Source organism: Rhinopithecus roxellana, chromosome 3 (genome assembly GCF_007565055.1).
Source record: "Rhinopithecus roxellana isolate Shanxi Qingling chromosome 3, ASM756505v1, whole genome shotgun sequence".
NCBI lineage: Eukaryota > Metazoa > Chordata > Mammalia > Primates > Cercopithecidae > Rhinopithecus > Rhinopithecus roxellana.
In genome coordinates, this window is record NC_044551.1 from 178,772,610 (window position 1) to 178,778,850 (window position 6,241).

Genomic DNA, 6,241 nt, shown 5'->3' on the forward strand with positions numbered 1-6,241 from the left:
CAGCCGTGTAGCCTGCACCTAGCAAAGCCATGGAATTGGAGCTGCCCAAGGCTTTGCAAGGCAACTTCACACTGGTGTACCCAAAATATGGGACCTGGAATGAAGGGAGATCATTTTGGAGCGTTAGGATTTGATGTCTGCCCTGCTGGCTTTTGACTTGTGTGGGGCCTGTTATTCCTTTCTTTTGGTTGATTTCTCCCTTTTGGAATGGGGGTGTTAACCCAATGCCTGTACAACCATTGTATCTTGGAAAAAAATAATTTGTTTTTTATTTTATAGGCTCATAGTGGAAGGAACTTGCCTTGAGTCTCTTATGAGTCTTTAGACTTTAGACCTTGAGACTTTAGACTTTGGACTTTTGAGTTGAGGATGGAATAAGTTAAGACTTTTGGGGACTAAAAGAGATAATTGCATTTTGCAATGTGAGAAGGACATGAGGTTTGTGGGACCAGGAGTGGAATGCTATAGTTTGGATGTTTGTTCTCCAAACCTTATTTTGAAATTTAATCCCCAGTGTTGGAGGTGTTAGGGTCACAAAGGTAGACCCCTCATGAATGGCTTGGTGCTGTCCTCAAGGTATTGAGTGAGTTCTTACTCTAGTAGTTCCCTGAGAGATTGTTGTTAAAAACAGCCTTACACCTTCCCCTCTCTTTCCTGCTTCCTCTTCCGTGTGATCTCTGCACACATCAGCTCCCCTTTACCTTCTGCCTTGAGAGGAAGCAGCCAGTGGCCCTCACCAGATGCAGATGCTAGCACCATGTTTCTTGTACAGCCTACAGAACCATGAGCGAAATCAACCTCTTTTCTTTATAAAATACTCAGCCTCAGGTATTCCTTTGTAGCAACACAAAGAGACAAAGACACCCCCCTAGGTCTTATATTGAAAGAAATACGAATATACATAACACACTGGCTGTGCTGAAGAAATTTCAGTGCTAGTTATAAACTAGATAACATTTCCCATGTTCTCACTATCTCCGATTTGGCATTTATTCATTTTTTCAGCCAAAGGAACATGCACTGGGCTCAAGCCCTGTATGACACATGGGTTATAACACCTAGAGCTTTGTCCTCCAGCAGCCTCGCCACTCAAAGCGTGGTCAATGGATCCACAGCATTCGCATCATCTGGGATCTTGTTAGAAATGTATAAACTCAGGCCCTACCCAATATCCTCTGAATCAGAGTTACCTTAACAAGGTACCCCGGTGCCCCTATGCATGTGAATGTTTTCAGATGCATGGTCTAGGAGGGTAGAGGTCTTCGAATACTACAGTGCATCAAAATTACCTGGGGATACTTGTTAAAAATTGCATATTCCTGAGCCTACTTTCTTAAAGTCAGGATGAAGCCCAGGAGTCTACAATTTAACAAGCAGGCAATTGTTCTGCAGGTGGTCCTGTGACATCTTTGAGATATACTAGACGGTTGTAGGGCAATAAGAGCAATTTGGGGATAAGGGGTAGAGGGGGAGGTCATGTGAGTCAGTATTGAAATGAGAGTATCTTGAGTTTAAAACTACTGTGCTTTGTGTTGCTGGCATTGAGTCCTTTCTTTTTTTGGGTTTGAATGGAACAGATCGCTCTCCTAATTGCTGCTCCAGCTGGGAAGGGTCACAGACTTGAATATCTAGTGCTGCAAGAGGTCTTTTTCATAGCTAATGCATATCAAATAATTTAGGCCATTTCTGCCTCTGATAAAATGGATTTTTGACAGAAACGAGGAGGTCCAAACATTAGTCATGACAGAGTGCTAATCACAGAGTATTAAGATACTTGTTTATTATTATTTAAGCATTTCATTCACTTAGCATTTTTCTAAGGTAAACTGCTTTACATTTGTGTGAAGGGAAAGGGATAGAGCATGTCTATCCTAATGAGGCCTGTGAGTTGTCCACTAAAGCCTAACAAATGAATGGCAATCCTATTTTTAAATAGATAAACCAGGGGGAAAAGTTAATGATATGCCCAAGAGCAACTTTATGTAACTATGACTGAGATACTGCCTTTCAATTCTATCTCTAGTCTTAGGTTTTTGAGACAAGTTAACAAGGAAAAGGTTTTCAGGTAACCTAGATTGCTGTTCTTATAAGTGCTTGTTATAGCTATAGTGAAATAAAAAGAAGCACCGGGTGGGAGGAACACATTATCACCCATAAAAACGAGCAAGAAAGGATTCATTTTAGGCCTGCATATTGGATAAGAAGTGAAAAGACCCATCAGAAGAGTGCAGTTCTGGAAATTTGCTAATTTTCAGGCCACCACTTAGAGAGGAAATTCTCACTCCAAAACAAGATCTGTTTTGAGGTTGTTGCCTGGGTGACCCAGCGTCTTCAGCAGTTGTTGAAAGGGATCCTGGTCTCTTAGCTCAGCAATTCCTTTTTACAGAATTTATCCTGCAGAAAGACACAGATGAGAGTCCCAAGATGGGTCTATAAGAGTGTTTACAACAGCTTTATTTGCAATGATGAATAATTGAAAACCACACAAATATATGTTAATAAGAGGGGAGATGAATAAGTTTTAACATATCTATGAAGTGGAATACTATGTAGTCATTAAAAAGAAAGAAATATCTAGATTATTTACATGAAAGGATGTCCAGTTACTCTGTAAAAAATGCAAGAACAGGCTGGGCGCGGTGACTCATGCCTGTAATCCCAGCACTTTGGGAGGCCGAGGTGGGCGGATCACGAGGTCAAGAGATTGGGACCATCCTGGCCAACATAGTGAAACCCCATCTCTACTAAAAACACAAAAATTAGCCAGGCGTGGTGGTGGGTGCCTGTAGTCCCAGCTACCGGGGGGCTGAGGCAGGAGAATTGCTTGAACCCAGGAGACAGAGGTTGCAGTGAGCCGAGATCATGCCACTGCACTCCAGCCTGGTGATAGAGCGAGACTCCATATCAAAAAAAAAAAAAAAAAAAAAATGCAAGCACAGTATGTGTGGACCATAATATATAAAATGATAGTATGTGAACAGGAAGTAACATATCAAAGACTATATAACAAAATATTGATGAGTTATCTTTGAGTAAGGTAGAATTATGGGGAACTTTTGTATTCAAATATATACTTATTTATTTAATAATCACATATTTTTAACATGAGAAATGAAGAGATACATTATAAAGCTTCCTGAGAAATGAGCAGTCCTAGCCTATTTATTCCAAACTATTATTTTATTTTATTTTACTTTATTTTATAGATGAGAAGTTTGAGGTCTAGGAATTGACTGGCCTGAATTCCCCAAGTCATTCAATATCCAAGGCGCGCTAGAAAATTCAAAAGAGCAAAAGCCTGACTTTACTGGAGAAGACTTTCGGAGTCTCCAGTGTTGTGCTAGGGAGCAGGGGAAAGCAGGGAGATCAGCATCAACAGAAAAGAAAGCTCAGCCAGAGATCTAGAAGAGGGAAACAACACTGTGTACGTTTCCTTCAAATTAATAATCTGGCAGTTAATTTTTGAACTGACTATAATTTGTATGTGACACCTTCTGTCAACACTATCAACACAAGTTGCTTTCATTTCACACTAGCTTGTTAGCTGGAAGGGGCAGCGTTGGTCCAGGTTTCACTATGCTTACATGGGCTGCCATCAACTTGATCTCTTTGGCTGGAACCATAGGACAATGTCATAAGCAGAAGCAGGTGACCATTTATAAATGTGATTTATGTTTAAAGAGATAAGGTACCCCACCCTACCTCCACCCCTATACCTTTTATCAAATTTATATACCCAAAGTTCCAAATCTTGGAGAAGAGTCTCTTAGGAACACAGGCAGGAGAGTGGTATGGCGATGGTTCTAGAAGTTAGGGCATCTTGAGTATAGTAATTCTATAGTCTTAGCTAACTATGGGTTTTGAGCAAACCACTGGAAGTGGTGCCTCAGTCTCACCTGTGTCAGTGAAATTATTCACTTGATCTACCTTGTAAATATTAGATGAAAAATTATATTGTGAGATAGGGCTTCCTTGTTTGCATATTGAAAACTTCTGTAAATTAAACTGAAAACCCCAGCACTCCAATCCTGACTGCCTTTTTGCAGGGTATGACTCATACATCCTTAAGCTGCATTCTAACCAACCAACTTTCTCTGTCTTCTTCTTGTTGATAGAACCTTGCTATTTTGTCTTATCTTAGGGAGGCCCTGTCTTCAAAGGAGACGTACTCTGTTTCAGGATGTAACTGGTATTGGGCTAATCTAATCATGTGGTCTCGCCTCCTTGCTAACCATGTCTTTGAAAAGAAGTAGCGTCTCTTCTGTTTGATGAAATCTAATAGGATGCCTTCTCAAAACTTCTAGGAAAGGTTTTCCTTCGTGCTAAGAAGAGACAATTAAGGTGAAACTTTCCTCTTTCTGCAACCAGCCATAGTCAACAGCAAATGCTGCCTGATTGCACGGAAATCCTGCCAACATGAGAGGAAAAGGGAGAGAAGGCAATAAGGATCCATGACAGTGCCACCACTGTTCTTACAGTGGTTGAATCTTACAAGTGTAACAAAGTCCTCTAATTTTCTCCCAAGACTATATTTCTGGATGGGTCACCAGCCATGGTTCTTGATGAAAGCCAGTCTTATCCTATTTTTGCCTTTATGTATTGTTCACACACAATTAAATCCAAGAGTGCAGTAAAAATATTTCCTGGGTCAAGAGCTCATGTTTCTAGAACCAACATTCATAGATAAAATTAGAAATCTGATCACTAAAATACTTTGTGGTTATCCAGGAACCTAAAGGGTAGCTGTATTTCTCAAAGTGCATTCTGTTGCAAACATATCCTGTGAGATTTTGGTAAATTTTAAACAGATTAAAAGTACATTTGGAAAAAGGAGGTTAAACAAACAGATCTTTTTTGGTTTTAGTATTTTTTTGCTATAGTTGATTTTATTGATTGTTTTACTGTAAAATTGCCAGTTTTGAAGATGTCAGTGTACATTGTATATCTCCATTAATGAGATGAGCAATATTTAATGTTTCCTAATTATCCTGATTATATTACTATATTTATCTTGAGTATTTTAGAGTTGTAGTGCTCATTAGATAAAATAAAACCACAAAACAATTTTTTAAAAAATCTCACAAACTTGAGATTTCCTAGATGTACAGATGACATAATTTCTCCCATTAAGAATTATTTTTTGTGCAAATGTAGCCAGTAGACTTCTGCATAATTTTATCCATGGTTTCTCTGGAGTGTTTTTGCCTTAAGCCTCAAAAGGACTTCTGAGAACTTAGAGTAAAAATCATAACCATCATCATCACCATTATATTCAACATCAATGTCATTCATTCAACAAATATTCATTAAGCACCTACAATATGCTCAACACTATTGTAGGCATATGGAATAGAAAAGCATCTCTGCTCTCATGCGGACTGCATTCTTTTTTTTTTTTTTTTTTTTTTTTTTTGAGATGGAGTCTTGTGCTGTCGCCCAGGCTGGAGTGCAGTGACTCGATCTCAGTTCACTGCAAGCTCTGCTTCCTGGGTTCATGCCATTCTCCTGCCTGGGCCTCCCTAGTAGCTGGGACGACAGGCATCTGCCACCACGCCCGACTAATTTTTTGTATTTTTAGTAGAGACAGGGTTTCACTGTGTTAGCCAGGATGGTCTCGATCTCTTGACCTTGTGAGCCACCCGCCTCGGCCTCCCAAAGTGGTGAGATTACAGGTGTTAGCCACTGTGCCCGGACAGGGCTTGCATTCTAATTGGAGTGTTACATTACCGGAAGATATTTCCTTATGAATTTATGACATCCCTACACATTTATAATTAATTGTCCATATTCTCCAGGCCTACATTTTTAAGAATGCTTGCATAAGCATGCAACCCTAGAAAGAAAGAAGCATTCCTGGATAAGTAAAATAAAAAACCAGCATCTCTTTACTAAAAGATTTAGAGACATCCAGACATCTCTCACTGAAAATATTTGCTTACATTCCAGGGTAATAAAAATTATGTTTCTAGAGAGATGGGAGTCTGCTAATTTTGTTGTGAATAATAAACTGTCTTTGTCTCTGACCCAGAGGTCTCCTTGCTTCTCCAACCCTTCACATTTCCTGACTTAACACACACAAGAAATTTTAGACTGGGTGGTCAGAAAAGAGCTGACTAAAGATGTGATGCGTCATAGCTTAAGCTCAAGTATAAGAAAGACCCTGTGAGCTTCGTTAGCCATCACTTAGTGGTGATACGGTATAGTAATGCCACTGGAATGACAGTTCCATGAGAGTGTGAGG